The sequence below is a fragment of the Octodon degus genome, unplaced genomic scaffold, assembly GCF_000260255.1.
Source record: "Octodon degus isolate 3935 unplaced genomic scaffold, OctDeg1.0 scaffold00244, whole genome shotgun sequence".
Classification (NCBI taxonomy): domain Eukaryota; kingdom Metazoa; phylum Chordata; class Mammalia; order Rodentia; family Octodontidae; genus Octodon; species Octodon degus.
In genome coordinates, this window is record NW_004524820.1 from 2,092,521 (window position 1) to 2,102,617 (window position 10,097).

The window sequence follows — 10,097 nt, forward strand, 5'->3', positions numbered from 1 at the left end:
AGCCATGACCCTGAGGAGAACCAGTCAACAAAACAGACAGACAAGAGGATGTGATTTGTATGCATCCCTGAGCTAGCTCACATCACCCCTGACCTACAGGTCAGGCTGCAAATGACAGCAGGGTGCATGCACCTGATCAGACAGAATATTCTCATTATAAAGCCTGGGAAGAGGGATCAACTCCTCTGTGTTTACCCAAAGAACAGATGCAATCTACCTAGAAAATGAGCAAAAATACTGATTTAGCTCAATGTGAAGATGTGACTGACATGCAAGTACCTTATAAAATTTTAAATCCATCATTTATCCTGAAAAACTTGCATGAGTAGGAGATGATAATACAAAGGGAAGTTTATCAAAGAAAGGATTCAGCTTGTTTAATCACAGATGGGCCTTCCAAGGAAAGCTAGCCTGGGATGGGGAACCCCTTTTGAACTATAATAGGGCCACTTTCTCAGTTACACTGCCCATGATCCTTTGTTGAAGAAAAGGTTTTGGTTGGGCATAAGCCTGAAAATGTGGAACAAACCTACAAATACTTGTTTTTTAAATTTTTGGTGATAGTAACACCTTTCATATTTTAAAAACAAGCCTGAATTTCCAAAATAATCTATATTGACATGAAAATTACTATGGAGGAGGTACAACAAAACACCATATGTGGTCTTTCTTAAGAACTGGGAAGGGAACCTTTGACTTGAATTATTAGAAGCATCTTTGCCTGGGGCCAGCAGGATAGAAGAGGTGACCTCTGGAGGTCCCCAGGAGAGCTCTGGTTTCTAATAACAGTACGCTAAAACCAGTAGAGATTCATCATCCGGCTGCTCCGATATATGTGAATAAAATTGTACTCTCTGAATTGTAATAATTACAAGTACATATATAAAGTCCCATCATTAAAATGATGGTTCATAATGTGAATATTAATCCTAATTTGAAATACTTGGGTAATCAGTATACCTATATATGCCTATACTATATGCCATATATGTGTTATATGTATATATATATATATATATACCCATATACAGTTATATTTATACATATATACCTATATACACCTATACTGTGTTGTATATATATGTATATATACTATATTTACACATATAGTATACCACATACATGGTATGCTATATTTATACATATATGGCATTATAATGTCTTTAATTGCATAACCACACAAGTACTGAGATAATGAATGGCATCATGCAGACAGGACCCCTTAAGGAACTTAAATGCAATACTGCCCAACCAACAGTGCAATGAGTAATTCAGCTTCCCATCAGGAGCATCATCTTTGGTTTAAATCTTATGTTCACAATATTATATACAGTGTCTTACTTATCCTTGCTTCTTGAACATGAAGTGTGTGTGTGTGTGTTGACTCTGAAAAAGGCAGTGGCTTGAAGGTGTGCATGTGATCAACCAGTGTGCCCAGCCCTATTCTTTTCTAAGGCAAAGAGTTGGAATTTTTTTCCTTCCCTTTAACATTCAGTTTTGCCTTTTAGATTTCTTTTTGGTTAGGCTTACTTATTATGATTATATTATTCACATTTAAATTTATACTTAAGACATGGGCTATAGAAGTTCATGGAGATGAGGGGAAAAGCAACCAAATTTCGGTAAGTATGTTGATCATGTGATCTTAGACAAATGGCTTGAACATTATGAATGTCATTTTTTTAAAATGTATTTTTTAGTACAGGGTCTACAGGGTCTCACTATGTAGATTGGACTTGTAGTGATCCTCCTGTTTTCAGCCTCCCAAGCATTGGAATTACACACACGTGCCACCATGCCTCATCTCAATACCCATCTCAGCATGCCCAGGGGCGGGGCTGGCAGGGTTTGGTACAGGGTCTCGCTACACAGACTCTCCTGTCTCAGCTCCCCAGCACTGGTATTACAGGCATGCACCACCACACCACACCAAACTAATTCCATTGTTAGTTTAATAAGCAACTTCAGAAACATTTGAAGGAGGCAGTATATAACTAAGCGGTAATGAAAGGAAAATTCCATTAGTATCTATTTTTTTTTCCATCAGTCATTTATTTGCTAAATATCCCTAGGATAAAAACTGGGTGACAGGTACTGACCCCACAGTGTCAGAGTTGTTCTTGTATATATTTTATAACATCTTTTGTATTCTGGGGCAAGAAGTCTGAGCAGATATTATTAGTATTAGTATTAGTATTAGTATTGGAAGGAGAGGGAAAAGGAGGAGCTGTTTTCCCTTTTCATTAGATTCTAGCAGCAGTAGTCACTGCTGATGGCTATGGGCTTCTAATGCCAGGGTCTTGGTTGACTGCTCTATGGCCCTGGTATGATCCCAACATTTTGGGGCAGCGTGGTGCAGCTGGGGTTCAGGGGCTGGCACAGCATATGGTACCAGTGATCGAACCCAGGTCCCTGTGCTTGCCAGGACCTTGGTCCCTGTGGTCTGCCTAAGCAAGTACTTTAATCCACTGAGCTATCTGGCCGGCCCCATAAAAGTCATTTTTATAAAATTTGAAATACAATAATAACTAGGCATATCTCATACAATTGCAATGCCTTAAATAAGAGTATATAGGAAATTTACTAATTTAAATTTTATCAAATGTGGATAATCTTATTTTTGGGAGATTTTAAATATTAAGCTTTTATAGCTAAATAAAGAATTTTAATCTAGTTATATAGAACTGTTCAACAGTAATGTTTTTTGTGCATTTTCTGCATGCCATCTCATGACATTAAATGATAAATAGAATAAATAAAAGAATACTGGCTGGAAGATAGCTTGGCAGTCGAAACACCTGCCTGACAAGTATAAGGACCTGGGTTGGATCCCTGGTACCATGTGCTGTGCCAGGCCCTGAACCCTAGCTGCACTGCATTGCCCTGAAACGAGGTGTGGTAGTGCACAATTGCAATCCCAGTGCCTGGGAGCTGAGACAGGAGAGTCACTAGGACCCCTACCTGTGTAGCAAGACCCTGTACCAAATAAATAAATAAATAAATAAATAAATAAATAAATAAATAAATGTCTTTTGAAAATTAAAAGAATGTTGTGTCTTGGCATAGGGTTGCCAAATTTAATTAATTAATTGATTTGATTGTTAATCAATTAGGGTCTCACTACACAGATTGGACTCATAGTGATCCACCTGCTTCAGCCTCCTCAGTTCTGGGATATCATGAGTGTGCTTCTATACCTGGACTCTGGCCAGCTCAGCCTGCCCTGGGGGAGGGACTGGCGCAAAATGTGGTGCCAGGGATCGAACCATGGTCCCTGAACTTGCCTAACTGGTGCTTTAGAACACCGAGCTATGTTGCCAGCCCCCTAGATAGCCAAATTTAGAGGTTGTAAACACAAAAAATTCAATCTTAATGTCAGATAATAATAAATAATTTTTGATATAAGAATGTCCCCTATATTATCCAAATTGAACTGGGTGGATTGTTTTTTTATCTGGCAACCACTTTGGCATCAGTAAACAATCTAAATTTTTAACTATTTGTGAACTAGCTTTCTTCTGAAATTGTCTCCTAACTGCCTTGTTAAGTGACTCTTGTTTTATGTTCATTTAAACTTTCTAATTCCATTGTTAGTTTAATAAGCAACTTCAGAAACATTTGAAGGAGGCAGTATATAACTAAGCGGTAATGAAAGGAAAATTCCATTAGTATCTATTTTTTTTTCCATCAGTCATTTATTTGCTAAATATCCCTAGGATAAAAACTGGGTGACAGGTACTGACCCCACAGTGTCAGAGTTGTTCTTGTATATATTTTATAACATCTTTTGTATTCTGGGGCAAGAAGTCTGAGCAGATATTATTAGTATTAGTATTAGTATTGGAAGGAGAGGGAAAAGGAGGAGCTGTTTTCCCTTTTCATTAGATTCTAGCAGCAGTAGTCACTGCTGATGGCTATGGGCTTCTAATGCCAGGGTCTTGGTTGACTGCTCTATGGCCCTGGTATGATCCCAACAGCAGTGGCAGCAAAGACCTGCCTTTAGGTAACTCCGCGGTGAGGTATAGGCTCATGGCCATTGCCCTGAGATGGTAGCATGTTCCTAACCTGTGGGTGAAATGTTCTTACGCCACATGTGTCCCACCTTCCTCCTAGTTTTCTTACTTGTCTAGTTCTTTCAAATAGTTTGGGATCCATTTCCTGTGTAAAAAATCCTGATATTTGTAATGCCTGGATATTTATCTTAACTGGATTATTGGTGGATAAGTTTGATGACACTCTTGCCAGTTGTATATTGTATGACACAAAAGCAAGGGAAAATCCTAAGAGGATATGACTTTTTCTCAACCACAGAACCTCTGAGAAGGTTCTCTGGAGGAGGACCCTATGAGAACTTGTAGGGTAAATGGAAATCACATCTACGTGGAAGGAGTCATCACCTACAGAGTGAGGAGGGAGTTACATATTGTGGTCAAATTTTGTGTACTCAGCTATCCATGCATAACAGCTGGATCAGCCTGTCAAGAATAATAACGCATAATATGAGAAAAAGCATAATCAATAGATGTCATTTATTTATTATAAAATAAATAGGTTTCTTTGAGACTATCAGGAGGGACATTTATTGTAGATAAATACATTTCACATAATTATTGTTTTTTTCCCTTCCTTTTTTGTTTTTTTGTTTTTGTGACCAGCTCAGCCCACCCTGGGGGCAAGGCTAGCATGGCACGTGATGCTGGAGATGGAACCGCGGTCCCTGCACTTGTCTAAGCAGCAGCTTTAGATGGCTGCACTGTCTCTGCGGCCCCGTAATTGTGCACTTGAATTGAGTTTGTCTTGTTTGCTTCTCTGTTCTTAGGCGGATCAAAGCTTTAACTAGCAATAAGATTTTAAGACATAGGCTTAGTTAATCTGTTGCAATAGTTCATTATTCTATCGTCAAGACACGAAAGTTGAACTCTAAATTTTCTCTTCCTGAAATTCTAGCTCGTGTGCTCTTTATTTGTTTCTCTTTTCGGAAAAAGAATGCATCTGGGTCCTTTCTTAAGTGCTGCACATCGCCGAAAAAGATTAGTTGGGAGCTTCCTCCCCCAAAGTGTTCTTCTTGACACAGGTGAAGAGATCTCTTTCTATTGACCTTTGGGCCTCATCTCTGCTTCCATAAATTTATGCCGTTCTCTGGGATGAATATAATTGCTGTGAGCTTGCACATGCTTAACTGCCACAATTAGAGCTAAGGTTTATTTAATTTCTGATAAAAAAATCAGTTAGGAAATTACATAAAAGGCAAGTTTCCTTTTTTATGAGACAACAAAAACTTTGTGTGGAGAATATTTGATTAATGAGAGTTAGATCTATCACTACCACTAATCTATCTTCATAAAGTATTTTCTATATTCATAACATCATGAGCCAGGTGTTTCAAGCCTATCTTAGTTCAAAGAGGTGTATTAGTGTGTTTTTTCTTTGTAAAGGAAACATACTAAATTAAACCTATAAAGCCAAGTACATTAAGCACAATCCATAAGACAGTTCTACAAAAACATCTGACTTAAAGGAGCACGGCAGTGCATACCTGTAATTCCAGTGCTCTTGGAACCTGAGAAAGAAGAACCACAGATTGGACTCTAGCCCGTGAGGTGTGGTGGTGATATCTGTCTAAAAATGAGGCTGAGAATGTGGTGCAGTGTGAAGGCGCTGGATTCAGACCCCAGGAATGACAAAATAATCTGGTTTGAGATTATGCCTGAACTGAAACAAACGCTAATACGTTTGTCACTGTTGTATTGGTTGTTGCTGCTTTGAATCCTTGTAAGCATAAAATCTTCAAAACTTTAAAAAAGTAGAAAACAAACCTCCAAAGGAACAAAATGAAGCCCACTGTTCCTTTCCTCTAAAACACGCACTTGGCACCAATTGTAACACCTGGCTCAGGGTCATGTATGCAGAAGATACTTAATACAGGTGTGGGATTAATTATTAAATCATAGCAATATGGTACAGTTAAAACAGTAAATAAACATAATAGCAATAATAAATAATTTAAAATTATCTGTCAATGTCAAATTGGATTATGTAGAATACCTATGAGGGAAAAACTCTAATATTACTTGTGGCAAAATATTCAACTATGTTGTGCATAAAGTAACATTTGTGTGCCACATAATTTGGGAAACACGGAAGAACTAGGCAGACTGTGTTCATCTTAAGGATGAATATATCATATGTACTTCATACATGTGTACTAGAATAAATATAAGGAAAACAAAAATATTAACTGAAGACATACTACAAATATAAAATGCATTCATTAATGCACAGAAATAAATTTTATATACCTAAGCCAGTGAGTTCTTTAACTTTTTAATTAATAAATTTATGCAAAATGTAATGCTTACCATTGTGAAAAAGATAATATGTGTATTTGATTTCTAAAATATACTCACGCTTTTGAGTTTTGTAATATTTGTATACTGCCGAGATTTAATGTAATTTTTCCAGTGCTTACTGAAGCAATAGTGTTAATGCTTTTAGATAGATATTATACTAACTTTTATTCTACTGACTTGATACTGTTTGCTTAATCTTTGGCTCTTGCTAGTTAAGAGCCATTAAGCAATGGTTCAATAGAATCTGGTTTTCTGGACTATAATACTACACAGAAAGCAAAGGACTCAAATTAAAAGTCATGAACACTCTAATACTGAGACTTTTTTCTTTTTTCAGTCCTTTTTACCTCCTCAGCCCTCCCTACATATCTTTCCACACATCTTTCTTTTCTTCATTCCTTTTGTTTACTGACCAGGAAAATAGAAATTTACAAATTCAGTATCCCTTATTAGGACCTCCTATAAAAATCATAGGATCTTCCCTAATAATGGGTAGAAAAAAGAAAGCTTAGGCTTCAGAGTCAGATGTACAGTGTGGTTCGTTCGTTAGTTATAGAACCTATGCTTGTTACTTAGCCCGCAATGGTTTCAGTTTTGTCATCTGGGAAGAAGCCCCCAAATTAGCGCCCATCTCAAAATTTATGGTGGGAATTGATCCAGTGTGTAACAAGTGTTTAGCACTATAATGAACACAGTGGGCACAATTTAATTTTTTTTCTGTGCTTCAGACACTAATAACATAAAGTTTCTTCTTTCCTTTGACTTTTCCTATGAAAAATAAGCTTGTTGATCTCCAAGTTTCCTTCTAGCTTTAAAATCTATAGATTTATAACTCTTCTTTCGCAATGGGTGCTCACTGCATGGCCTGCTAATCTTTCTTAACTAACTTTCAAGGCAAATGTTTTAAGGGAGAAATGCAGAAGCCGGAATGGAACAGGAAACTGGGCTCTTGAGGAACCCAGTGTGCAATGATAAATTTGCAGTTTTAATTAACTGAAATAGTGTTATAATTGTCATGAACAGTAAGGTGAAACCCATGCACACAGTATAAAGAACATCAGCAATGAAAATAACGTTGTCTTCTAGGGCTGTTGTAAAGCACAAGTCAAATAAAGTGTTTTATAATGAATGATAATAACTAGGGCCTAATAGCAGTAACATTTCTAGAACAGCTACTGTATATAGTACAGCTTTATCCCTTATCTTCAAAAAATTAATAAAGAAGAAACCAATGTGAAGTGCTGTGACTGCAAATATCTGGAAGGTTCTTCCTGTGCTTCCTGTATGCATCCTGCCTGTCCCTGGTGAGCTTGTCATCAAAGAGTCCCACCAATGTCTTATAGAAGAGTGTCTACAGTGTCTTTTGTCTTTATACTTCTCCCACTCGTGATTTGAGTAGGTACTCCAATGATTATTTGTTAATATAAAACCACAAGGGTGAGTGTATTTCTACGTGGATGGTTACAGTAGATTAGAGATTAAAGTTTGAGCATTCATTAGTTTCAAATATGTGGGAAGCTTCAATAGATAAGAAAAATTATGTTTATTTAGTACAGTTCTTCAAAATGGAAAGAGTTTATGTCACATATTCTCACAACAAGAAAGTTAACAGAAGAGATTGGTTTCAAAATTAAGTAAGTCCTCGGTGTGAGGAATGACTTCAAAGCTTTCAGCAAGAAAGTGCCTGTTCTCACTTCCAGAAGTTATAAGAGTGAAGAAAAGGGGGTTTTGTTTTTGCCGTAAGTTAATATTAAACTGATTAAGTTTTTCTCTTTGTAAAGAGAATGAATATTCTTGAAGATGTCAGAAGTCATTGAAATCATAGTGTGGTTAAAGATTTATTTTTGACTTTGAAAAGAGTAGCATTTGCTTTTCAACAAATCATGTCTTAAAATTTATTTATAGACTTGCTATGGTCACTCACGTGTGGCTCAGCATAATTCCTTCTTTGATCACCCATTGCAATATTTGATCAGTATATCCCCAATCAGAGAGATGGTTCCCTTTCCTCCTTGTCACCACACAGCAAAACTACAGTGTAGCAAACTGGAGTCTTGGGAAGACCCTGCGAACTCTCTAAATTTCAGCCCAAGACAGGAGGGCTGGGACAACTAAGAGAACAGCTGACAATGGAAATTAGTAGGAGCGAAATTAGAGTCACTTTCTGCCACAGTGACAGCTGCAGTGATAGCTTTTAGTCTTTGTAAAACTGTGCTTTTGGGCTTAGGATTTCATCGTTTTCTTTCATTAATCAGAAATGAATGGATACGTCTGTAAATAAAACACCTACAAGAATTCTTATGTAAATAAAAATATAGCATTTAGAGAAAGAAAAGAGCAGTTGATAAAGAAAGGCCAGTGTTGTAGGGCTTTGTGAATAAGGGAGGGAACAATTTCTTTGTGCCACAACTAAACGTAACCCTGTTCATGAAAGAAAGGGGACAGAAGGCTAGCTTTTGCTGAAAGCTAGGCTGCGTGTAACTGACCCAGAGGAGGAAATCCTGGTTATTTGTACAGTGTGGGATCCTATCCGTATGCAGGAGATTTGTGTTTCCTCTGCTGATGGGACCTCCAGCAGTGGGGTATGCTTTTAAAAGAAAAAGAAACTCATTCCAAGTAGCAGAAGTACATTCAAAGCTATTTCTGCTGAGTTCTATTATTATGTAAAAATAAAGACATGCAAATAAACAAATTGCGCCTTTAATAAGTTGTTGGATATTCGTCCCAATGTGTCCAGTTGCTAATCAGAATAGAATGCATTTCTTTCTCTTCTGCCTTTTCGGATTCTGGTCCCAAATGCACAATTCTAAATTCCACTTGCATATGGGCATTTTCATGTGCAAATAAAACCAATACCATTGGAGTAGAACATTAATAACTCTCTAAAGTTGATAGTCTAACCCCAGAGTACTTGTAGGAAATATTGTACTTTATGATGATTCATATCCTGACATTAATTGTTATCAGTTACCACAACAAGTAAATCAATAATCTATAAATTATGGATATTGATTTTTTAAGGTCAGAGGAAAAAAGACACCTAGTCACTATTCTGATGTTTTCATAAAACTGTCTAATTAGAATGAAAACTGTGAAGATATTGTATCTTTCATGTTGTTGACTTGTCATTTTCTGCCAACTATTGATAGGATTAAAATACGTATAATGAGACATCTCTTTTGGAGTTGTTAGAACTTAGTTGAAAACACAAGCCAAATATGTCCTGCCACTATTTTTTCCTCTCTCCTTTAATATGGTACAAGATTTTCATCATCTAAAAGTTCAATGAATATATATATATATATATATATATCCCTTGAAAAAGGGTACTTTAGAGAAGGAGTTCTTCATAGTAACTACTTTGATACTTGGTTGTCATAGTTTGAGACAGAAACTTTTACATGGCTTTAGTTTTTTTTTTTTTTTTTTCAACTTGAAAATACCAGCATGTCAGGAAAAGTTTGCCACAAATTAATTAGACAAAATGCCAATGAAATTTTTGATGAATAGAAAGAGTTCCTTTAAAAGAGGTGAAAACAATAGTTGGAACACACACACACACACACACACACACACACAGAAACACACACACACACACACACACACACACGGCAAAATACACCCACAAACAAGCTATCACTGATTGCTACTCAACTCACATCAAAATAGACAAAGATTCAATATGCTGTTAAGAGTTGCATTATCCCTGCTTTGTTGTTGTTGATGCTTCTTGGGGGTTGAAGAAAA